This window comes from Lepidochelys kempii, chromosome 9 (assembly GCF_965140265.1).
Source record: "Lepidochelys kempii isolate rLepKem1 chromosome 9, rLepKem1.hap2, whole genome shotgun sequence".
NCBI classification, from domain to species: Eukaryota; Metazoa; Chordata; order Testudines; family Cheloniidae; genus Lepidochelys; species Lepidochelys kempii.
The window spans coordinates 12,708,942-12,735,253 of NC_133264.1; the positions used below are offsets into that span (position 1 = coordinate 12,708,942).

The 26,312-nt window shown below is 43.6% G+C and overlaps 1 protein-coding gene across 11 annotated transcripts in view; it reads left to right on the top strand.

Annotated features, from left to right (window-relative positions):
* TBL1XR1 (TBL1X/Y related 1) overlaps positions 1 to 26,312 on the top strand; it is a 172,856-nt gene that overhangs the window by 53,238 nt on the left and 93,306 nt on the right. For 9 of the 11 annotated variants that reach the window (XM_073359336.1, XM_073359337.1, XM_073359340.1 and 6 more), the window contains one exon: positions 13,815 to 13,879. The gene's annotated coding sequence lies outside the window, so the exon portion shown is untranslated. Of the gene's footprint in view, positions 1 to 290; positions 417 to 13,814; positions 13,880 to 26,312 lie in introns of all 11 variants that reach the window. The other 2 variants (XM_073359338.1, XM_073359344.1) reach the window with 1 other exon arrangement.

Genomic DNA, 26,312 nt, shown 5'->3' on the forward strand with positions numbered 1-26,312 from the left:
TGTTCCTACAGCAGGAGAAGATCAACACAATTGAGATGCTATAAATATAGTTAATAAGCACCTTTTGACTCTGCAGGAGAAGCCACCCACATGGGACAATGCTCTTTGCCAGTGACCAGAGATTTTTGCAAGTATTGTAGGCCAGTACCCAGGCATTAGGCAAACAAAGAGGATAGCTCCTCTCCAGAACAGGGATTTTTCTTTTTATGTGGCCAGGATCCAGGCACAGTAGCTCAGTGGATACAAAGGTCACCTGTATACCAACCAGGACATTCTCCTTTCCCACACAGGGAACAGTAACCCAAGAGGATTTCCTTAGATAGGAATTAATGGGCAGAACTGTGGACTCCTGACTCTGAAGAAGCCACAAAGCCATCTCCATAGCTGCAAGAGAATCTAACTGGAGGATTTCAGAGGTATGAAATGACTCATTCATCTCTATGGGATGTTCTGAGATGAATCAGAACTCTTCCTGGAAATTAATACAGCCTGACACCATAATAGCTTGGAGAAGTGTAAACAGGTTCATGAATCTCAATGAGTGTTCTCCGACCTCTCTCCAAAGTATACCTCGGCCATTGTACGGAATCCTGTTCATCAAGGCATATCCCAAAGGGAGGTAGCCTCCTTGCAGGTGGAGTGCCATCTGGAACAACCTCTAGCTAGGTCCTTAAAGTGGTGTGTGTGGATGTTCAGTCTATATCGATCACTGGTGATCTTATTGTGCCACCAAAGTTGTTGTGGAATATCAATTTTCAAGACACTCTCACTGAGTCAAATGGATTTCAGAGCATTTTGAATATTAAAATAATTTCCTTATTGAGTGTAGGAGGTTGTATCTCAGGAAACTTTTTGACCAAATGACTCAAAATTTAGACACAGAAGTTTACCTCTGCCCCTGTTCTGCCAGACTAATATCCAAGATAATCGCACTATGGATGTGGACTTTAGAGCATGTTGAAAATTAAAAGAAGCTCGTTGTGGGGAGTTGTACGTTGGGGAATCAGATTCCCCCCCCCAATTTTGCACCCCAAACTCTAACCCAGCCTGTGTGACATAGATACAAGACACTCTTTTTATGTATGTCGATTTTAGAGCAGTTTGATTGTTAAAAGTCCTTACAGGGGGCACTGTATCTGCTGAACTCCTTGACCAAATGACCCCAATTTGCATCACCAACTCTACCTTCTGCTGACCCTAATGTGGTGGGTTGATAGTGGCACCACAGTTATGGTTACTGCAGGGTTTCCATTTTAACAGGGAGTAAATAAGATCTACAAAAACTGTGTGGTTTTGGGTTTAGAGTATCATTTTAAATGTTCTGTAGTTTATGCACTGCCTCATTTTCCTATAGCTGTTTGTGGAGGTGGATTGTGGGGTGAGTGTGTGTGTGTGTGGGGGGGAATATCATTGGAGATTTGTGTTTCAAAAATGGTATCGTGACTAAAATTTTTCTAATCTGACATTTCCTTCAGATCCTTCTCACAAAACTGTAGCACTTTGAGGGGTGAAATTGATCCATGTGAATCTTTTGTGTTGATTTTTGAGTGACAGATAGGCATAGCTGCACAGTCCATGCTATTAGTCACAGTGCTCAGCCATGGTGTTTGACTAATTTGGAGAGACTTCTGCACTACCAGAACAATAATCATTTTCATACAGTCACAGCTTCCGTGTTATTTCAGGTCTGGTTCACATTATAGCACATCATTACATGTATCTTGTATATAAAGTATTGCATTCCCATTGTGGCCCCAGACACTAAATGAAAGGTGGGTTGAATACACAGAATGCAACACTTCAGAGGAGAGGAGTCAAAGTTGTGGCTCTTAAGTTCTAGGGGCAGAGATAAGCTACTATGTGAGTACATCACTCAGTGAGTATCCCTGAGAGAAGAGTTTCTGAAGAAACAAGAGCTTTCACAGAAATGAACTGACTAAGCAGAGTTGCTAAAGCTTTTAGATTGCAATAACTTCTGAAATATCTTAAAACTGGACTTTGGTATCACTTAATAGCTTATCTCGGGCACTCCATGCTATACCTTTCATGAGGGTTACATACCTGTGCATCCAGAAGCGTTCTAAGAATCTGAAAGTATTACGAGCAGTTCATTTAAGCAAGTGTAAAGGTATGGGCAGTCCCTTTGTGCCCCCTTGTGGCCCAGTGTGGTGCTGCAGGTGTGCTTCACCTTACTTTCTTCAAGTGGAGCAGCAATAGGTTCATTTTAACTATGGGGGGCAAGGAGAAGTCAGCACATGTTAACCAAATAGCATGTCCTCTTTTTAATAAGTCTGGGAGAGAAATCTGGTTCAGCGCTCCCAAAGAAAATCTACAAACCAAGTCTGTGAGTCAGGTTAGGCTTGTCTCCTGGTGCCCGAGAGAGAAAAACTGCCACCCCTTGTAGCCTGCTTGGCTTTACTCCCCTCCCTGTGAGGTGGGAGGATCCCAGAGCCCAGACTGCAGCCCAAGCCCAGAAGTCTACACTGCAATTAAACAGCCCTGTAGCCCCACAAGTCTGAGTCAGCTGGTGTGGACCAGCCCTTGGTTTTTAATTGCAGTGTAGACACGCCCCTTTATCTCCTCAGTTTTTTGTTCCTGTGTTTAACTAGCTCAGCTCCATAGTGGGGCAGGGTCTCCTTGATTGTTCTCAGGCTGTAGGCTCCAGCCTCTACCTTTAAAGGGGTTGTACACTTTTTTCCATACGTTCTTTCACAAGGAGCTATGTCTTGGGAGCCCCTTGACCAAATGACTCCAAATTCCACCACAAACTCTACCATGTTCCATGTTGTGGCATGCCAGTTTTCAAGATAATTCCATATATGTATATATGTGTGTGTGTGTGTGTGTGTTAGAGCAATATAACATTAATAGTTACTCCTTGTTATGGGAGCTGTATTAGAGGAACCCCTGGGCCAAATAACCCCAAATTTACACCACCAACTACTCTTAGCCCCGATAATGCATCAGAGTATGCATGTGGATTTTAGAGTAGTTTTAAATATTGTTTTTTAAACCAGAAGCTTTGCTCTCAGGGCAAAACTTCTGAAAAGATGGCGGGCAGATGGCGGGCAGAGGGCAATTAATGTGCACAACACATTCTTAGAAGGCGAGACTTGAACACACAGTAGATGAGTGTTGCTCGGATTCAAAAGTCACAGCATGACTCTTGAACCATCCAGTTACTGATGTCAGACTGCCTCCAGACAGTTTGGTTTGCTGCAACACCCCAGTCTGGCTCCACATCTGCAAATGGCTTTCTCTGGCTCATCAGCATAGTTCCAACCACACTGTAGATCCCACTTTTACCCTCAACAACTTTTAAAATATTTGTTACTCAACAGTGCAATGGGTGCTGGACGCTTCCTGAATGGGTAATGGTAGTTTGGAGGGACTCATTCATAGTTTGAGCCCACGTGTACACACAATTATAAGGACCATCATGCCACATGATTTTTTTTTAGCGGAGTCCTTTGCTCAGACATCTTCTTCAGAACTGATCAGCTGGCCCTAACCAGGGCTCCCCCCGAAGCACAGCAATTTTCAAGACAATCTGGGGGGGATGTAAGCTGTTTCTACACAATTTACATGTTGATTTTTGTTTTTCTGCTTTGAGATCATGGTCTGCTGAAGACCCATTTCCAAGTGTTACACATTAACTGATATTGACAGAAGATTGCTTTCGTGCATTATGTTGCTGTTGGGTCTGACCAAGGCTGTTTCTCTTCCAGCACCCTCACACAGATCATATAGCTAGCTTCTTTGCTTCCTTATTCCTATGGATTTCATTGTTCTGGATTTTCTTTAAATATAATCTCACTCTGACTCATTTGTCTACACTCTTCTGCTACCTCTGTTATCAGACATGTTTTGTTGTGCTTTTCACTTTAGGTCAATTAAAATTCTGGTCTGAATGATCCTGCAGCCTAGTTAGTGGGTGAGGAGTGGGGGGATATCTATACTAACTCTATTTTCATTTTGGTTGTGGCTCCCGTTCCAAGTACTATAGCTGGAAAAAAGCAATACATCAAGGGAAAGTCTAGTAGCCAAGATACCATCGATATGTAAGACTTTTGTAGTCCACAAAGAACAAAACTGAATGAGTAAATTTTTGTTGTGAAAACTCAAGCAATGTAGAAATCTCTGAAAGTGCATCTCCAACTGAAATGTAAACAATATGTTCCTAATTAGAAGAAAAAAACATGAGCACAAGTTCAAATGAAGAACCAATTCTTTTAAAATCCACCCAGTGTTTTAGCAGTAGAACTGACCCTACCTTCCATATAGGATCCATTGTGAAATGGATGATGGGGGAGTGTGTTTGTAGACTGAATGGTTAAGCATTCTGACAGATAGCTTGGGAAATCATTGTTCCTCTAGTGGTTTATGCTGGAAACTGTACTATGTTAAAGGAATAGTACAAAGCTGTGTATATACTTCACATTTTTAACCAAGTTTGTAGCCATTTGGTGATGGTGGTTGGCTTTAACTGTGGTTTTATCCACATGCAACAAGATTAACACTTGCTGGTAACCATGGCATCTAGGAGTGCATCACCGTGCTAGCAGCCTAGGCTGGCATGTAGTAGTCTTTCTTTAACTGGGTTGGCCTACTGTTTTTGGCAGTGTAGATGGGACTTTTTAAGCATGTTTGTGTGACCAGTTTGGTTGGAGCTCCTTTCTTCCCGATCTCTCTGTAGTATAACATCTCAGTGTTCATTACCCCTTGTGCTGCTGTGCCTGCTGCTCTGTGTACATAACCTCTGGGTATTCTTTTCCCTGATGAAGTATTGGGGGATAGCTTCCCAGAATGTACTGATATTTATTTAGGTCCACAGACTGTGTCTACAGTGTGTGTAGACACGACTCAACAGTATTTGTTGAATTGGGTCAAATGAGCTACCAAAAAAACAAACCAAGCCAAAACTCCATAAACAGTTGCACTTGTAAGGTGGGCTTTTTCAGAAGCATTAAATGGTGACCTAAATCTGCTCCCAGTGAAGCTGACTTTAACAGAAGCAAAGTTAGCCTGTTGCTGAGTGCTTTTAAAAATCTCACTTGTAGTGTATATAGGGAGTAAACTTAAAGCCAGTTTGTTTCAACCTTACATTATTTCATTTACTGTGGGATGCTTTTTGGAGACATTTTTGTCATTCATTTGCTTTGTGTAATTTATATTGTATTGGTATTAGTTACCTGGTCCAAATCACATAACAAGCAGTGATACTGATAATAGGATAGATATTCTAAAATTCAGTAAAATAAATAATGATAGTCGCCTGCAGTTTGGTCTTTAAAGACATGCATCAAATTAACAAATGCCAGTGGGGTAATTTGGAATAGGATTGTGAAAGCTTTCAGGAAGGTATCTTCACTCAGAAAATTGGTCCTCAAGGACTCAATTACAGATAAAAAACGCAGAGTAGTTTTAAAAGGCAATATAGACATCTAGAAAACTCATGTTCAAAGTTGGGGTCAACAACTAATTAACACAAGTGGGAGTTAAACAGGTTCAATGGACCCTTTGGTTTTTGATCAGACACAATGATGGTCTCTCAGTGTGGTAGGGGTGCTGTGACGTTTAACCTTTTCAATTTACATTGTTTTGTTTTCTTATAGCAGAACTTGATACTTCGTATTTTAATACATTTGGTGGTTGGGTTGAGCCAAACAAAAGGTGATTGACTTTTTGTCATTTTTCTAGTAGGCCCTTTTTAAAAGGGGCAATGTCAAGTTTAAAAATGCATTTAATAAATCAAATCCCCTTACCTGTATCACTAATACAATAGGACCAAGATTATAACAATATCTTGAACAACCAAAGCCTTCAAATTATTGGGGAAATATCAAACCACAGACTTGAAAGAATTTCTGGGGAAAGATTTCAGAGTAACAGCCGTGTTAGTCTGTATTCGCAAAAAGAAAAGGAGGACTTGTGGCACCTTAGAGACTAACCAATTTATTAGAGCATAAGCTTTCGTGAGCTACAGCTCACTTCTTCAGATGCATATCGTGGAAACTGCAGCAGGCTTTATATATACACAGAGAATATGAAACAATACCTATTCCCACCCCACTGTCCTGCTGGTAATAGCTTATCTAAAGTGATTTCCAGCACAAATCCAGGTTTTCTCACCCTCCACCCCCCCACACAAATTCACTCTCCTGCTGGTGATAGCCCATCCAAAGTGATAACTCTTTACACAATGTGCATGACAATTAAGCTGGGCTATTTCCTGCATAAATCCAGGTTCTCACATCCCCCCCACCCCCATACACACACAAACTCACTCTCCTGCTGGTAATAGCTCATCCAAACTGACCACTCTTCAAGTTAAAATCCAAGTTAAACCAGAACATCTGGGGGGGGGGGTAGGAAAAAACAAGAGGAAACAGGCTACCTTGCATAATGACTTAGCCACTCCAAGTCTCTATTTAAGCCTAAATTAATAGTATCCAATTTGCAAATGAATTCCAATTCAGCAGTTTCTCGCTGGAGTCTGGATTTGAAGTTTTTTTGTTTTAAGATAGCGACCTTCATGTCTGTGATCGCGTGACCAGAGAGATTGAAGTGTTCTCCGACTGGTTTATGAATGTTATAATTCTTGACATCTGATTTGTGTCCATTTATTCTTTTACGTAGAGACTGTCCAGTTTGACCAATGTACATGGCAGAGGGGCATTGCTGGCACATGATGGCATATATCACATTGGTGGATGTGCAGGTGAACGAGCCTCTGATAGTGTGGCTGATGTTATTACATATCTATTCAGGGGACACCATCACAGGGCCTAATAACATCAGCCACACTATCAGAGGCTCGTTCACCTGCACATCCACCAATGTGATCTATGCCATCATGTGCCAGCAATGCCCCTCTGCCATGTACATTGGTCAAACTGGACAGTCTCTACGTAAAAGAATAAATGGACACAAATCAGATGTCAAGAATTATAACATTCATAAACCAGTCGGAGAACACTTCAATCTCTCTGGTCACGCGATCACAGACATGAAGGTCGCTATCTTAAAACAAAAAAACTTCAAATCCAGACTCCAGCGAGAAACTGCTGAATTGGAATTCATTTGCAAATTGGATACTATTAATTTAGGCTTAAATAGAGACTTGGAGTGGCTAAGTCATTATGCAAGGTAGCCTGTTTCCTCTTGTTTTTTCCTACCCCCCCCCCCCCCCCAGATGTTCTGGTTTAACTTGGATTTTAACTTGAAGAGTGGTCAGTTTGGATGAGCTATTACCAGCAGGAGAGTGAGTTTGTGTGTGTATGGGGGTGGGGGGGATGTGAGAACCTGGATTTATGCAGGAAATAGCCCAGCTTAATTGTCATGCACATTGTGTAAAGAGTTATCACTTTGGATGGGCTATCACCAGCAGGAGAGTGAATTTGTGTGGGGGGGTGGAGGGTGAGAAAACCTGGATTTGTGCTGGAAATCACTTTAGATAAGCTATTACCAGCAGGACAGTGGGGTGGGAATAGGTATTGTTTCATATTCTCTGTGTATATATAAAGCCTGCTGCAGTTTCCACGATATGCATCTGAAGAAGTGAGCTGTAGCTCACGAAAGCTTATGCTCTAATAAATTGGTTAGTCTCTAAGGTGCCACAAGTCCTCCTTTTCTTTCTGGGGAAAGTAGTCGAGGAAGAGGAATCTAAGTAAGGTAAAGGGAGGCGAGAGTGGACTAGACTTCAGTTAAAGAAATGAACTTAATCCATTAATATTTACTTACCATTTACATTGCAGTAGTACCCATAGGCTTCAATCAGAATCAAGGCCCCATTGTAGTAGATGCTGTAGAGACACCCAATAAGATATAGTCATTGCCCCAAAGAACTTAAAATCTAAGAAGACAAGCAACATAAGAACCAAGTATGGAGAAAGGACTATAATCAGTAGGGTTGCCAACTTTGTAATCGCACAAAACCAAACACCCTACCCCTGCACCTTCCCTGAGGCCCCGCCCCCTGCTCACTACATTCCCTTTCCCTTGGTAGCTTGCTCTCCCCAACCCTCATTCACTTTCATTGGGTTGTGGTATGGGAGGGGGTGAGGGCTCTAACTGGGGGTGCAGTTAGAGTGGTGTGGGGTGGGGCCAGAGATGAGGGACTCAGGGTGCGGGAAGGGGCTCCGGACTGGGGCAGGGAGTTGGGGTGCAGGAGGGGGTGAGGGCTTCAGCTGGGGTGTGGGTTCTAGGGTGGAGCTGGGGATGAGGGATTTGGGGTGCAGGAGGGGGGCTCCAGGCTGGGGGGTTGGGACCAACGGATTCGGAATATGGGAGGAGGCTGTGGGTTGAGGGAGGAGGTTGGAGTGTGGGATAGGGTACAAGCTGGGGGTGTTGGCTCTGGGTTGGGGCCGGGGATGAAGGGTTTGGGGTGCAGGAGGGGGCTCCAGGCTGGGGGTGGGGCGGAGGGATTTAGAGTCCGGGAGTGGGCTGTGGGTTGAGGCAGGAGGTTAGGGTGCAGGAGGGGGTATGGGCTCTGGACTGGGAATGAGGGATTCAAGGTGTAGAAGGGGGCTCTGGGCTGGGGCAGGGGTTGGAGTGCGGGCTTACCTCGAGTGGCTCCCAGTCAGTGGCGCAGCGGGGCTAAGGCAGGCTTTCTGCCTGTCCTGGCACTGCACTGCGCCTGGAAGCGGCCAGCAGCAGGTCCAGCTCCTAGACAGGGGGCCAGGAGGCTCTGCATGCTGCTGTCGCCCGTAGCCGCCCCCCCCCAGCTCCTATTGGCCGTGGTTCCCAGCCAATGGGCATGTGGAGCTGGTGCTCAGGGCGGGGGCAGCATGCGGAGCTCTGTGTCTCCCCCCACCTAGGAGCCGGATCTGCTGCTGGCTGCTTCCGGGGTGTAGCACGGAGCCAGGACAGGTAGGGACTAGCCTGTCTTAGCACCGCCAACCGGACTTTTAACGGCCTGGTCGGCGGTGGTGACCAGAGCCGCCAGGGTCCCTTTTCAACCGGGCATTCCAGTTGAAAACTGGACACCTGGTAACCCTAATAATCAGAGGTATACAATTTTACATACACATCTGTAGATTTACAGTTGTTCTTTTAGATGTCCTTAGTTAAAGCATTTTTGCTTAGCCTGATCAATTTAGCTAAAGATTTTTACTTACATTGCTTCTCTCCCCAAGGATGCTTCTCACTGAATTATCCAATACTCACTTTTCTGGAATTTACTGTTACCTGAACCAGAGTCAGTTCTCCTGATTGCAGCAGGAGATATGACCCTGTTGAGATACTGAAAAAAGGGGCTTTCAGATAAGTGAGTTTCATACATTTGACATTGCAATTTAAGGATTGGGAGGTAGCTCTCTCAGGGATGGAAAAACTGCCTATGCAGTGATCTAGTCCTGAAAGGTCTGGGTGTTACACTGATCTGTCTGTGAAATTGTTGGTTATCAGCTGTATTATTTGGAGTACAGTAATTCCTCACATAATGTTGTAGTTATAAAAATACGACTTTAAGTGAAACGATGTTAAGCAAATCCAATGTCCCCATAAGAATTAATGTAAATGGGGGGGTTACGTTCCAGGGAAATTTTTTTTCACCAAACAAAAGACTTACACAGGCACACAGACAGTATAAGTTTTAAACAAACAATTTAATACTGTACACAGGAATGATGATTGTGAAGCTTGGTTGAGATGTTGAAGTCAGGGGGTGGAAGAGGGTGGGACATTTCCCAGGGAATGCCTTGCTGCTAAATGATGAACTAGAACAGCCGAGCCCTCAAGGGTTAACACGGGGTGGGCAAACTTTTTGGCCCGAGGGCTACATCGGGGTTGCGAAACAGTATGGAGGGCTGGGTAGAGAAGGCTGTGCCTCCCCAAACAGACTGGTCCCCGCCTCCTATCTGCCCCTTTCCACTTTTCACCCCCTGACTGCCCCCCTCAGAACTCCCAACCCATCCAACCCCCCTGCTCCTTGTCCCCTGACTGCCCCCTCCTGGGACCCCTTCCCCTAACCGCCTCCTGTGACCCCCCCATCCATCCTGCCCCCCGCTCCCTGTCCCCTGACTGCCCCCTCCTGGGACCCCTGTCCACACCCCCGCCCCCTGACAGCCTCCCCAGGACTCCCACCCCATATCCAACTGCCCTCTGCTCCTCGTCCCCTGACTGCCCCGCCCCCTGTCCACACCCCCGCCTCCGACAGCCTCCCCAGGACTCCCACCCCCCATGCTCTCTGCCCCATGACAAGCCCCCTGGGACTCCACTCCCAACCCTTCCTGTTCCCCATCCCCTGACTGGCCCACCTCCACCCCATCCAACTGCTCCCTGACTGCCCCCAGGGACCCCCTGCTCCCTTACCCCCCCCACCCCCTTGCCATGCTGTTCAGAGCAGCAGGAGCTCGCAGCCCTGCCGCAGCCAGCTGCGCTCCCTGCTCTGCCCGGTAGGAGTGGCGGTGCTGCAGGGGAGGGGCCGGAGGCTAGCCTCCCTGGCCGGGAGCTCAGGGGCCAGGCAGGACGGTCCCACAGGCCATAGTTTGTCCACCTCTGGGTTAACAAGTTGTTAATGTAGCCTCACACTCTACAAGGCAGCACAAATGGAGGGAGGGGAGACAGCATGGCAGACAGAGAGAGATGAGCATGGCCCCTTTAAATACGCTGACTCCACTCTGAGTACATTGCCTTTTTAAGTAGATCAGCAAGTTGAGACAGCCCCTGCTGCCCTCCGTCCTGAGCCCTGTCATTTCCCCCCTCTGCTCTATGGAGATGAGGCAAGCGGGGGGCAGGAGCAGGGGTGGGGTACACCCTGACATTAGCACTCCTCTTCTCCCCCATCCCCGCACAGCAAGCAGGAGGCTCCCGGGAGCAGCTCCAAGGCAGAGGCCAGAAGCGGCACATGGCAGTGCAGGGAGGGACAGATGAACTGCCCAGCAATTGATAGCCTGCTGGGCGGCTGCTGCACAGGGCACTTAGGGGAGCAGGGAGCTGATAGGGGGGCTGTTGGTCCACCCTGGTTCCAAGCCCCCACCAGCTAGTTCCAACGGGCTGCTCTTTCTTCAAGCAGCGGATAAAGCAGGCAGCTGCCAAACAATGTTATAAGGGAGCATTGCACAACTTTAAACGAGCACGTTCTCTAATTGATAAGCAACGTAACCATGAAACAACTTTAAACAGGACGACTTTAAGTGAGGAGTTACTGTATTGCTAATGTAGGAAAAGAATGGAGAAAAACTACCAGTCCTCCTTGCTTCCAATGCTGGATTTGCTACCATCAAAAGTGAATACATGGCAAATAAGTGGATAGCCTGAGATTACTTCCTTGTGTCAGTGAGTGTTCAACGTGGAGACGTGTCACTGAGTGGCTCCTTTCTGTGAAGGAGTATAATCCCGGATTTAGGGGGAGGTTCTTTGCTCTACAGCTCTGCACCTTACCATTCTTCATTGTCCTGGTAAGCAAAATTAGAGGCAGATTATCTTTCCTGTTTGAATTATGGGTTTGACAAACTAGCAGAAAGGGTGTGACAGAGTCCTGAAATACTTCTGAGAGCTCATTTTTATTTGCCCTACTTAGTTGCCCTTTTTTTGTTTTCTTTTCCTATTCTGTGTTCTTTTGTAACTATTTGCTTCCAGCTGCTCAATTTGTCAGGACTGTGTTTAGATTTAAAATGGATGCTGACGACAGTTATGGCATAAAGCCCCTCCCAGAGAGCAGAGTGAGAGCTTTCTCTCTATAGCTTTGACCTTAAGAACTGCACTCTGAAATTAATACTAGGAAAGGAAGGAATTGGAGAGAGGCAATCCTGGCACCTAATTTAGGCTGAAGAAAGCCTCTCTTGTTGTATCCGACTGTTTTTATCTGTTTCCTCACACCTCTTACTATATTCATATTTAAAACAACACAAAATGTGTCACACCTGTAACTAGACTACAGAGCTGGATTTTATCATCTTTCACTGTCCACCAATGTATTCCATTGTGACACAAAAATTTGAAGTGACTTATGCTCTCAGTAAGCGTAGTGATCTAACAGTATGCGTCTCAAGAAATATCTTTTAGAGAACTCCAATTATAGGCAAGTAATGTATCTATATACTGTTTATGCTGAGTGATGCGATGAAGATTTCTGTCCTAATCCGAGGCTCTAGCTGGGTAAAAAGACACACTCACTTTTTCCACATAAAAAATCATGCCACTTAACAAGTGGATTTTTTCCTCCTTCTGATTCCGACAATTTCTGCATCAATAATGCAACTAAGCAAGGGAGAAGAAGCACATTTGCAAATATCTGAATTCCCAACATATTTTGCATGCATTCTCATCCTCTGCGGCGCCTCCATGCACTTGCATTATGAAGGATATGTTTCTCTTTGATGCGTGCTTATGGATAGCTTGTAGAATGTTCTGGGAATAGTGTAAATTCATTAATTTCTGCTGCACAGGATGCTTGTTTTTGAATAGAGTTGTCTGACATTTTCGTACCAGACCACTTATTTGACCAATTTGGTCAGGTTTTTTTTTTTTTTTTCAAGGATTAATGGACAATTTTTCTGTGGGTGAATTTTACAAATTCAGTTGGTTGTTGCTAATAATTGATCAAACAATTCGGGTGAACAAATTTTGTTTGGGTTATTTGCAAACTTTTTGTTGTCAGTTACATGGTATTGTTTCTGCTCTCTGATTGGATGACTGATTTTTTTGAAAATAGCCAATAGCAAATAATCTTATGCAAACACGGGTATTCAAATGGAGAGTAGCCCCCTCTAGCCATTTGTGTGAACAAAAAATCATTTGTAAGTAGTGAATAAAAAGGGGTAGGAACATGGCTGGAGTGAGCAGCTATTTGGATATCAAACACATGCTTGCGAATACTGTTTTGCAGTATTCTTCTACCTCTGGATGAGATAATTTATTTCTCAATAATTATTACTGAGTTTTGTGGCTTTAAAAACATTCATTTAGAGAACAGGGAATAGTCTTTTTTTTTTTTCTTTTTTTTTTAAAGATACATTAAGGCTGGTAGACTAAAAAAGTAATCTTCCTCAACACCAGTCTGCTCTTGAATGTCCTACCTGCAGGATTTTTACAACATATTTCTTCAAATGTTTGCATGCAGCTAAAATAAGCTGACTTTCTCAGTTTTCTAAGTTACTGTACAACTTGGTAAATTTAACAGCTTTGCATGTTCTTCCAAATGTGCACACTTATATCGACTAATGTGATGTACATGTATCCTTTACCACTTCCAACCCCAATTAAACATTCAAGATGAATGTTCTACAGTCAAACCAAGGATTTTTTTGTTTTAGTGCTTACAAAAGGTGCTACATAAATATCACAGAAAACTGAAGTCTTTTATTGCTAGAACAGATTTGGCATGGGCAATAACATGCCAACATCTAAGAACCTGACTCTGGAGAAATATATCAAAAGGCATGGTCCAACGATAGGCTCCTTCGGGATGGACCCTTGTGTCTGTGTGGATTTCCACTGAATGTGGATGCAAGTGTCCAGGGCCTAATGGCATAAGACAGTTCATTGTCCATAGTCATTTATTCATAAGTTCTGTACCTGCAGAAGGATAACAATTGCAAGGGTAATTTTTATGCTGTGGACACCTGTCTACTAGCAACAGGCTGATAGGAAAACTAATTCTTCTTGTTATTACCACTCCCAATCACTGCTGATTTAGTCTGTATATAAATTCTGAGGTGAAAACTTTAGTGTCTCTTAGTGATCCCCTGAGCCATCTGGTCCCACAACTGATACTGTTTTTTTTTTTAATCTGTGTTTTATTCTGTTAGCACATCTATTTTTAAATATTAAAACTTATCCTTTTATTTGTCTCTACATTTCTTTTTCAGCATCATCTTCCTGTGACTGGAGGCAGCAGACAGGAGAACTTCCCTACATCAATGCACTGCCAATGGTAAATACAATTTTAACTGCCTACAAAAAAGTGGTACGATTCTTTCTTCCAGTGCCATTGTAAGTCAATCTTATATTGTAAATAATGTTTTTGAAAGTCTTAGGCCATGTCTCTACTACAAAATTATAAGAACCTAACTTGCGTAAGCGTACAGCCACTGCAGTTATTAAATCGCTTGTTTGTATGCAGCATTTGGCTCCTTGTGTGGGATGTGCGCGTGCTCAACAGGAACATTTGCATAGATTGCATTGTCAGTTTTGGACATTGTGGGACAGCTCCTGAAAGCTAGTAACAGTTGACGTAAGCAACACAGTGTCTACACTGACACTGTCGACCTAATTACATCAACTGTGGTGCTACGCCACTCGGGGAGGTGGTGTTACTAAATAGGTGTAGAGAGATACTTACATTGGCGGGAGCCAAATTTAAGTGAAGACACTTCTGCAGCTAGGTTAATGCTAAGCATCTTACATCTGACCTAGCCCTGTAGTGTAGACCAGGTCTTACTTTTAGAAAGCAAGTAGAATTTTCTGCAGCAAAAACCAAAGCTTTATACCAGTTGACAAAGGAATTTACAAGTATTTCCAGATTTCATCCTGTGGGCAAATATAGCAACATATTTAGTTTCAACCAATAGTTTAATTCTGACCAAGAGCATGGGCAAATGGTTGATTTGGCTAGATATTCTACTACCCCCAGTAGCATGCTTTTGCAATTTCATTTCAATACTAACAGCTTCTTTTGTTAAAAAGTTATGCAGTGCCAGCAGTTTCTTGTTTCAACATATTTGCCAGCATAAAACTAGTGAAGTTACTCTTTGCTCACAGAAATGGGCAAGCCTGATGTAATCTTTTCTCACTCCCTCTGTGTAATGTTAATAAGCATTGTAGATTATTGCAAGTTTAAAATTGCAGACTGTTTTAAAGTTATTGTTGCTTTTGTAGTGGTTGAGCAGATAGAGAGCAGAAGTGAGGGCTGGGGGAGTAAGTCACAGAAGCGAGGACCAGGGAAAGGTTTCAAATTATTGCCTCTATCTCTGGTCAGCTCCCTGTGTGATTGCTTTCCTTGTAATTTTGATGTCCTCTCTTGTCACAGTGCAGCAGTTTTAAAATCATAACCTGTAGCTCTAATCTGAAAAGTGACAAATATGCTTGGTTCACAAATAAAAAAGATGTTTGGTTGGTTAGGTGGTTTTTTTTTTTTTTTTTTAACTGAGAACCCTGAAAATTCCCCCTGGGTTCTGAGAGGTGAACTGGGTCCTTCGTTTTATATAAGCATGAGTATTAAAAGATATGCAAATCAATTACAGCCTTAGTTAAAGTTTCACAACCTCACTGCCTTCATCTTGTGCTCTAAGTAACCCCAAAAAAAGGCAGTGGGTTTGTATAGATGTAACTCATTTGTCCTGATATTGAATTTAGTAAACTACTCTGATGATGCATAAGACGGAAAAGCTGCATTGGCTGGACAAGACAACCAGGAGTGAAACATAATGCAATATTACCTTGTCATTAAAGGGAGCAAATATAACTCCGAGAAAATCACCTCTGTGCAGTGGACCTATGCCTGGGGTGGGCAACATACGGCCTGCGGGCCAGATCCAGCCCGTCTAACATTTGTCTAGCCCGCCAGGCTCTTTGGCTGCCCCCTTTTGATCTCCGGACTGCTAAAAGTCCCGCGGCACAGCGGGGTGCTCAGGCAGGCTGCCTGCTTGCTGTGGCCCCACACCGCTCCCAGAAGTGGCCGGCTGCTGCTGGTGTGTCTCTGCATGCCCCTGGTGTGGGTGGGGAGATGGCTGTACACGCTGCCCCCACTCCCAGTACCATCCTCACAGCTCCCATTGGCCAGAAACCGGCCAATGGGAGCTGAGGGGGCAGTACTTCACAGGCAGCGCATGGAGACTCGCTATCCCCCTCCCACCAAGGGACATGCAGAGATGTGTCAGCAGCAGCCGGCTGTAGTCACTTCCGGGAGCGGCATGGTGCCATGGCATGCAGGCAGCCTGCGTGAGCCCTGCTGCGCCGCTGGCTGGGAGCCATCTGTGATAAGCGCCTCCTGGCCAGAGCCTGAACCACGCACCCCTTCCCGCACTCCAATCTCCTGCCACAGGTCAAAACATCCTCATGCACCAAACTCCCTCCCAGAGCCCAAAACCTTCACCCTTTCCTGTACCCCAACGCTCTGCACAAGCCCAGAGCTCTCTCCTTTGCCCAAACTCCCTTCCAGACCCTGCATCCCCTCCATTAGTATAGTAGAAAAGTGCGGGCCATGACTATGTATCAAAATTTGTGGAGTGGCCCCCCTGAGAAAATTATTGCCCACTCCTGACCTATGCAAACCCTATGCACCACTTAAGTCTCAGCTAAGCCCTTAAAATGGGGTATGTGTGTTTCATAGGTAATATGCTGGCCCAGTGATGAATTTCACCCACAGGGAGCAGATCTGTTGAGTTATGGAGATGCCATTTTCATCCATTCACTTTTCAGGGTAGAATGGCATTCACTGTCCAAAAGCGTGAGACTAGCTGTACCCTCAGATCTTTCTATTCGCTCCAAAATTTTATTGCTAATCTCAGCTACTTTCCAACAGAAAGCAATATTGCTTTCTTTTTATTTCAGAACATCTTTTTAGCCAAGATTTGAAATATAGTTCTGTGTTATTGCTTCCCTTAAAAACATGACTCATTCTGTATTAAGCTAGTCTTAATACTTCATTAAATTTTAAAATACTGAGAAGATCTGTATTTGAAATCTTGTTGCATTCAGTCCTAATTTTCCATCCCCACAAAGTATATCAAACACAGAATTGTACAGTCTCAAGGGCGTGCTATTTGGTTCAGTAATAATAAAAGATACTTAACTGCTACGTGGAGCATCAAGAAATGGTCTTCAGTACTTTCATAAGAGCTGCTATCACTACAGAGATGAGACATATTTTACTTTCAACTATTTCAGAACAGTTACTTATCTTTTCATTAGAATTATACCCAAATACTAAGAAAGTTAAAAGACAGGTCAGACAAGTTTTCCATCTTCCCAAAGGTGGGTATTACTATATGAGTTATTTTCCTTGTGGACTCTGTAGATAAAATGGTGACAGTAGGTGACCTGAAAGGAATTTTTATTTTCCCCCCAAACACCTCTATCTTGGGTTGTGGAATTAGGGTTCAATTCTGCAAAGTACTAAGTGCCAAACGCTCAGTGCAGCAAAGCACTTAAGCTGAAATACATCTCTAATATTGAGCATGTATTTAGTCACACTCAAGTTCATGGCACTACTCAGATATTGATAGTATTGCACAAGCTTAAGTACTTGGCTTGATCGGGATCCTTGTACTCAGTATCTTTGTAGGATTGAGTCCCAAGTGTGTCTGATCCTTCTATTCAATGATCCAGCAACACTTGTTTTGTGGTTTGTTTTGTTTGTTTTTTTGTAGTGTCAGTGGCCTTTCAGGATTCTCAGTCAGAAAGAAGAGTATAAAACACACAAATCTCATAATTTCTCTAATTTGCACCTTTCTAATTTTAAACCTGATTTAATGTACACTCTGTGCAAAAGTAAGTAACTATGTTAACAGCATGTAAATAAGTAAGTTAAGATGCATTTTCCTTAAGAAAAATTTTGAAATTGAATTAATGGGCATTACATCATTTTACAGTATTTCACTGTAGCGAAGCAAAAATTACAGTATCGCTGTAGTCTTCAGATATATACTCCCCACTCAACTGTAATGTTTCTGAGAACCTTTGGAGAAAACCATGAATGAGGTGGCTCAATTTAACAAATAATTCCCACTAAGTGAAGGGAGTTGAGTCTGTATTACTACTTATCCATAGAGCCCAAAACTTCACAGCCCCACTTTGAGGAAGTGAAGTAGGTACATATTTACTCAAGGTCTCACATAGTTCGTGGCTGTGTCAAGAATAAAATTCAAGACTCCTAGTCCCCTCTTTAATCACTAGATCATATGGGTTTGTCAATAAAAGATCATAATAAACTAACTTTTCTTTTTTCTCTTTGATAGGCTACCCATCTTACTTGAGAAAGGAAATGCAGTGTTCAAAGTGCATCTTGACTTTAAATTAAACATTTGGTATAGTTCCAAATTACATTCACATAGGGAAATTGGAGAACTCTAAAAAATTATAATTGTGTAAGGTGTTTGCAATTAGCTTTATAAAAATCAGATACCAAAGGTAATTTAGTAATAGTTCTCTTTGAATTTGGGAGGTCTTGAATGAGCTCCCATAGGAGTTTTTGTTGTTAGTACCACCAATAAACTTAAGAATTATTACTTATTAATATTTCCATTGTGTGGTGTGGAGAGTACACTAATCAAATCTGAAGCCAGTATGAAGGCAACATAAGTACTTGGGAGACTATAACTGAAATACAGCATGACTCTGACAAAACGGAGAAATAGTCTAAAAGTCAAGAAAATGTGAGTCGGTGATTCACAAAGGAAGGAATAATCAAACTGAAAAATATAAAATGGGCGAATGCAGCAGGCCATAAATAAACTGGAGTTTATTGTAGGTGATCAACTGAATGAGTCAACAATGTGATGTGTTGCATAAAGGGCAAATGCTATGCTGGGTTTTATTAATAGAAATATCCTATGTAAAACAAATAAAAAATTTATTCTGCTTCATTTGCCACAGGTTATGCTTCAGTGGGACAATCTGTTTATTTTTTCAAGTGATGGTCCCTGTGTATTCCACTGAGGGTTATGTGCATGCACCATGTTCCTGGAGCCGGAGCTTTTAAAAGTAATAGCTTCCATTGGTCCATGCATACGACCTTGAATTGCCATTTGGTTTCACCTGAGGCGATAAAGAGTGGGATGGAGTGACCGCGACTTCAATTTCTTTTCACCACCACATCGTCTGAGTTGGAGCTTCTGCTTTTCTCTCATACTTGGTGATGCACTTTCCAAACTTTCCAGAAAAACTGTTTCTATTCTTGTACATAGCTGTCTGTACTGCTTGGGGAAAGCCCATGTCATGTCCAGGTGCAGTATCTGCTTCTCCTTCCCTGCCCCTACCCATGAAGGCCAGGGCCTACACCTTAAGAAGCACCTCATGGAGGTTGCCATGGGACCACAGTTGGATCCTGGCTGAAGACCAGCCCCCCTTCCCCTCCCCAGATACATTAGCCTGAGCGGTCCAGGATGCACCTCCCTCCACGGAGTCCCATTTGGGTTCTGCAGGTACCAGTGCTATGGACCCCGCGCTGGGGCCTAGCTATGAACCACAGAAGCATGTGTGTAAGCATGGCTGTAAGTCTTCTCCCAGATCCAAGAAAGATGCTGCACCGTCCATGATTTCTAGCCACAGAGAAGGGGCGCATTCCAAGGCCCACAAGAGTGAAAAGAAGTCACATTGTTCGCCAGATCTGCTGGTCCCAGTTCCCGAACCGTGCAGCCCTTCTGCATCGGCTCGGCTGGTGCATTGTGACTCATCAGTCCCAAGGCAGGCCCCCTTGCTGGCTCTGGTTCTGTTTGTGGACCGGGTGCCGTTAACGCCGGGGAGAATGGGATGAATAGTTTGCCCAGGAATGGTTGATGTCTCTGCCTGTTCTAGTCTATTCGCGTGCTAAGAGGGCCTCTTCTTCTGTGTTGGATCTGCTGCCCTCTGGTTGTGCTCCTACAGCACACGCCATTCCTTTGGCCCCGTCGGTGCCCCCATTTGTACAGGACTTTGGTTCCTCCAAGTCTGAGGATTCAGATACTAGATGTGGTCCACTGCTTCCATTCTGAAGGCATGACTAACAGAGGGTTCTGACACCACCGTGGCAGTATCCTCTCTTTCCTCAGCCCAGGAGCCACTGGTACCCAGCTCTATGGGTAGTTCTGCAGCAACAGCAGGATCAACCACGTTGGCTATATTGGAGCTTGCGTCCCCTATATGTGCCTTCAGAACCTTCTTGCTCAACCTGGAAGGAATCCCTTGTCTCACCATCGCATCCTTCATTGTTTGGAACCAGGACCGGATGATGTGCAAGTCAGCCCGGCTCCATCGGTACTGACGGATCCAGAGAGATTCCCGATGTCACCCCTGGATTTGGCTGTGTCATTGACTCCCTCTTCTCTACTGGATGACTTCTGTCAATTTCAGGAGCTGCTCAGGAGACTTGCTAAGGCTCTTCAGATTCCATTGGAGGAAGTGCAAGACAGTCAGCACCAACTACTAGACATCTTGCATGCATCAATACCTGCCAGAGTGGCCCTACCAATCAACAATGGCATTCTCCAACCAGCACGCACCATGTGGTATAGCCCAACCACATACGCTGCCACCCAAAGATAATGGTAAAGAGGTACTATGGGTAGCAAAGTCTCTTCCTCAGCCAACCTCCAGTTCCATATCTTGAACTACCTAGCACTGATGGCCAAATATAATTTTTTTTAAACTATGGGCAGATGCCGGATTTTGCAGATAAACTACCTCAGCAGGATCGTGCCTGCTTCTAAGCTATTTTGGAGGCGGGCAAGTTGGTCTCTAGGACATACTTCAGGCTGCAGTTTATTCTGCGGACGTGTTCTTGAGTACAGTGGTGACTGGAAGAGTCATGAGGAGAGAATATTGGTTACATTCCTCAGGTTTCTCTAGAGAAGTACAGAGCACAGTTGAGGACCTCCCTTTTGATGAATCACATCTCTTCAGGCAGAAGATCGTAGAATCCTAGAACTGGAAGGAACTTTGAGAGGTCATCTAGTCCAGTCCCCTGCACTCAAGGCAGGACTAAGTATTAATGGATGATTTCTTACAGTCACTGAAAGACTGTAGAGCCAACCTGCAATCCCATGGCATATATATGCCAGTGCTGAAACGAAAATTTTATCGCCCACACGATGCTATAGAACTCCCCAGTGCTACCACCAGCAAGCCCATGAACCTCCACAGAAGTGCCTGAAGGTCCACATATCTCATCCACATTGTCCACCAGTGCAGCCCTCTGCGCAGCATACCCAATCTTTGCATAAGCAATATTTCTGAGTGCATCTAGAGCAGTCAACCACTTTATATCCCAACGCAGTTGCCAACCACCCCTTTTGGGGGCCGTCACAAACTTTTTACCAGCATGGAGCATAACAACAATGGACAAGTGGGTCCTGCATGTCATTTGACATCGCTAAATGATTGAGTTTGACACTACTTCCTCTATGCCCTGAGCCCGTATCAGGGATCACTCTCACAACAATATGCTTACCCTAGAGGTGGACTTCCTCCTGCAGAGAGGAGCAGTGGAACCAGTCGCTTCAGCCTTTCAGGGCACAGGGTTCTATTTCAAATATTTCCTGGTGCCCAAGAAGAAAGGGGGATGGAGGCAGATCTTGAATCTCCGACACCTCAACTTTTCCATTCACAAACTGACAATTAACTCTGGGGAAAGGGGAGAAAAGGGGAATGTTTGTGTTTCAGTAGCTTCTATATCAAATATGCTCTGTTTGCGACTAAAAAGATACTTTTCCTAACTCCAGCCTGGAGCCTCTTTCTCCAGGAGTCCAAAGTTCTGCTGCCTTGCAAAAAATTGGCAATAGAGGGTGCAGATTCCATACTCCAGAAATATTTGACTAGATACCACCAGAAGACCATGTCCACATACCTTACAAGGGCTTCTCCAGTGAATCTTAGGAGCTGGGCAGCTGTTGTAAGTGCTTTCCTGAGGTGCAGAGCTTCTCCCTTGACATATTAAGTGTGTATGAACCTGTGGAGAAACTGGAAATATCTGCATTATTTTTATGAATATTGTGCGTGCCTTTGTGTTCATGATGGATTACTTGCTACGGCGTTAGATCAAAAGGGGCTGTTGGGGAATCCAGCAGGAAGGACTATATGGTGGCGTAGATAAGGAGCATCCCAATAAACTTTCAAACACAATAGCCAGTTTAATAGCTGTGAAGAGGTGACTCCTCAACCCCATCCTGGTTACATAGATGTTTTGTCAAGGCTGAGAACCTGGAGATAAAAAGACACTGATCAGCTAATAGATTTGCTCTGCAGAGTGAGGTGGGGAAGTAGTCAGTTATGGCCAGCTGACACAAACTGACGGAGAGTCAGGATCTGCAGCAAGGCAAGCTGTGGGCAGGTGAGGATGGTGGGAGAGGAGGAGGGGGAGTGGCTAAGTCACCTCTGCCTAGGGGATTGAGTGGAATGCTACACATAGGTGAGACAATATGTGTATAGGTCTCTTTGTTGTTTTCTGTCTGAGTGCTGTGTATCTTTTGGCAAATAAATCGTACTTTATTGTGGAGAAGCTGCTTTTGTGTCACTGCACGTGGTTACTGTCCAGAGGCTCCTGAAGCAAATTTGCAGGTGCCAAGTTTGCTGGGCCTGCTAGGTAACCAGAGGGGGTGTAACCCACAGACCCAGTTGGAGAGTGGTTATATGTCATCCCAAAAAGAAGTGGAGGAGTGGGCCTGTCACTTGAAAGGGGTGTACTTGGAGAAGTGGAAAAAAGGTCTTGGAAGAGGCATCTTACCCAAAGATCCATTACAGAACCTTCCCTCAATCCCTGTGCAACACACAAATTCCACAGGGCCCTCCCTTGGCCTCCTCACACGCTGCAAGATCGGAAGGAGAAGGAACAGCAGGCCTTTAACCATGCATGAAGGGTTGAAGGAGGAGGGTATATTGGTTTTATTTTCCTAAATGCTGGGGACTTATCTTTCAAAAGTTAGGGGAACACTGCGTACTGAAATCCTCAGCTCCTAGTTGGGCAATCAACCAGGTGTCCCAAGATGCTGATTTGTGCACACGTTGTGGTGTTCTTAGTGTCTGTGTTGTATGCTGGCAGGGGACTGAATCTCTGGAGAGTGCTTTTATATGAGCTGTGGAAAGATAAAGATTCCATCAGAGCCTTTGGGCACAGATAATGGAAGGGAGTGAGACCCACGCATGTTTGTATCTGCAGTGCCAATACATTCCTGCACTTGTGTGTGTTCTTGGCTCAGCAGACATGAGATGGGATTTTAGTACTGTTGAAACCTCAGTTTTAAAGGACTGATTTACTCTTTCATGCTGTGTGTGATTTTAAAACAGTGTAATTTTTTGTAGGACTCTAGGTTTTTCAGTTTGTCACTCTGAACTCTAGAACAATGGAAGTCTTTTGGGGACTGTGTGATCAAAGTGATACATTTTATAACTCTCTCTCTCACCCACCAACATCAGTAAATTCAGAATTTTGGTGGATGATAAGTGTATTGTGAACTTGGATTTCTTGGTTCATGGTGGTATAAGGAATTGAGGCTTAGGTGGTCTGGCCTAGCTGTCACAGGACATGTCAGGGATGATAGTTTTTGAGCGGGAATTGGAGAAATTGCAAGAGCCAGGTTCAGTAAGCAAGAGTTGGGGTCAGAGTCAGGCAGAAAAACTTCATGCTTCCTATGTCTGTACAACGTTGGTATTCTATGTAGACTGCACTAAGTTGTTCAGAGCCTCTCCCACACCCTTTGTAGTCTATGCCGAGAGAGTCAAAGGCAAACCATTGATAGCTCAACATATCTCACACTGTATCTCTGACTGTATCAAATTCTGTTAAGATCTTGCAAAAGTCTCTCTTCCCCTGAAAATAACTTCTCACTCCCCCAGGGCTCAGTGCATTTCCTCAGCTTTTCTGAGCAACATTCCCATAACCGATATCTGCAGAGAGCAGCATGATTGTCTATATGTAACTTTTGGGACGATGTTAACTTTGACAAGTCAGTATTGCAGTCTCTGTCCAGATATCCCACAGTCCCACCACCTGTAAGGGAACTGCTACAGAGACCCCTGCAGTGGAATGTATATGTGCACAATCACTCAAGGGAGGAAAAAAATGGTGGGTTACTTACTTTCTTTGAGATGTGATGTGCACATATAAGTTCCATGACATGTTCCATGACCTTCCCAACTTCCCTGATACTTTAGTCAATAATTTCACAAGTGGCGAGAAGGGATGGAAAGGGAGGCAGCAGACATGCCCCCGGTTCAATGCACGAGGAGAGCAGGGACACGTGGTACTGTTGGCAGAAGTCTCCGGCTTGAGTTCTTTGGGTTCACATACTCCCGCAGTGGGCTGTATATGTGAACAGCACATCTCAAAGAACAACAGTTATTGTAGGTAACTGGTTTTTTTCTTTGCTCTCTTAAGGATCCTTCAGGTCACTGTGGGCACTAAGCATGTGTTGCAGATGACTAACAGCAGAAATACGAGTAGGAGCACTATAAGAAATAATACTGAAAGACAAAGGCCCTCATCCTTCAAATACTTGCACATTTGGTTAACTTTAAGCACATGAGTAATTCCGTTGAAGTAAACAAGCCCCTCTCATGCTTAAAGTTAATCGTGCTTTAAAGTGTTTGCAAGATTGGGGCTTAAAATTGCTCCTGAAATTCATTATTAAGACTGTTTGCTTTCACAGTTTATGGAATATAACTAAAAAAATATTCATTTCCAAAAGTTTGGAGCAAAGTAAATCCAGTGACAAAATAATATTTTAGAATTATCAATATATTTCTTTTATGAACCAGAATGCGGTAGCCCAAGAAGTCACTGGAAAAGTGGCAAAATACAATAAAATAATCTGGCACAGAATATGAAATTTAACTAGTAATCAATAAAAATTCTGTCAGAGAAATTTCTTGACTTAAACTGGGACCCTAGACTCTACAGCATTTTAAAAAAATTGGTAAAATGTTTATCTAAGGTGCAATAAAGCTCTTGCCTATAAATCCATAACACACATGTTACATGTATAGGATTGGGAGTAGAAGAGTAAGAGAATCAACCATATACCTTTGACTAATATGCTGCTTCAGCTGGCATTTTATAGAACGTTATTATCATAGCATTGACAGTTATGAAATACAGTGAGGTATTGCATTTAGTACAAGAAGTTTTGTTTAAATACGTAACATAAGTGGCACATTAGGGTTAAATTAAACAAAGTGAGTGGAGAATTGTGGCAGGTATGAATTTAGATCACAGTGTAAATATACTTTACAAAAAAACAAGTAGAACAGTTCATGTATGCATGAAACTGAAGAGAGGTTTTACCAGTGATGTAGCCATATTCTGCAAGGGAACTTCAGTCAAATTTTTCTAATCTATCTTTGATAAAGTTATGAAAATTCATTTCACGACTTGGTTTTCACTCAAACTTGGGGTTTTTGTTACTTAGGACACATTTCTGCTCCCTCTGAAGTCAGTGGGAGTTATTATGGGATAAGGATAATTGGTTGTGAAGGTGCAATATTTTTTGTCTGATTGGTTGTGGTTGAGTAGTTATAGTATATATGGACTAAGGACTCTAGGGCATTATTATAGGACTAGCATGAATTGGTAACATATAATCGATTGGTATGTAGATTTAGTAGGACCTATGAAAATACTCTCTCCCCTATTTGAGGATTAATTTGAGATACCATTTATCCCATAATAGTTTGATGGCCTTTTTAAAAGGTTTCTATGTGCCAGTATGGAAGCCTGCCTGGGCAGTGTAAGTTTTTATTTTGGCAGGAACTAAAAATTCAAGTACACGGCTGCATCCTGATCACTTTATGGAAGGTTTTGTTGTCTTTGTAAGAAGTTACTTTTTAATCCCTTACTGAGCAAACAGTCAAGGAAGACTGTTCCCGAAAAGAGGACAGAGCAAAGAGAGAAGCCACATCCTTCCTGCCATGAGTTTAAGTTCATTATGGACAGAATCAAATGAAAGTGAAGCCACTGTGCTTACGAACAAAATGTAGTCACCATTTCTTCTCACAGTGCCATTTGTTGAAGTAGTTTCTCTGCCAAATTTCAAAGTATTTTACAATTTAGAAATAGGATTTGACTAAGAATTCTCAGAAAAATCATAATTAAAAAAAGTAATCTAAATAGCCAGAATATTTAGCCTCTGGCAGGTAACCCGTGCAGTGGGATCACAGGGGTGGAAAGCACTGGGCCAAACGGAACTGGTGGAACATTCTCTGTAATAGAAAAGAGAAAATGAGAACCATTGTTAGTCTGTTCCTATTGCTCTTGCCATTCCTGATGCCTAAATCGTGTATATAGGACTGAACCTCCCTATGGAGGTTGTGGAATTAAAGGCTACATCGCTGGGCCCTGGATGAGCAAAATCTTATTTGAAAATGGGTGTCATGCATTTTCTCTTTAACCTGGTTTTATGTGCCCACACTGAGCTCCGGTTTTGGCAGCACTGTGCTATATTGGAGTGGCCACTTAAGAACTGTTCAGAACAAAGGAGAATCTGAAGCCTATAATATAGTTCTTCTAATCTAGGTTCTGATCTTAATCCCAGATTTAGTACTTTCCCAGAGGAACAGTCTCTGACTTCAGTACTTGCAAGAATGGGGGCTACTCACGTCAAGATGTCCCCCATGGTTTGGAATTTCTGTCCTCACAAAAAGAACACACAAGGTGCAAAAATGACAAACTCCTATAGGCA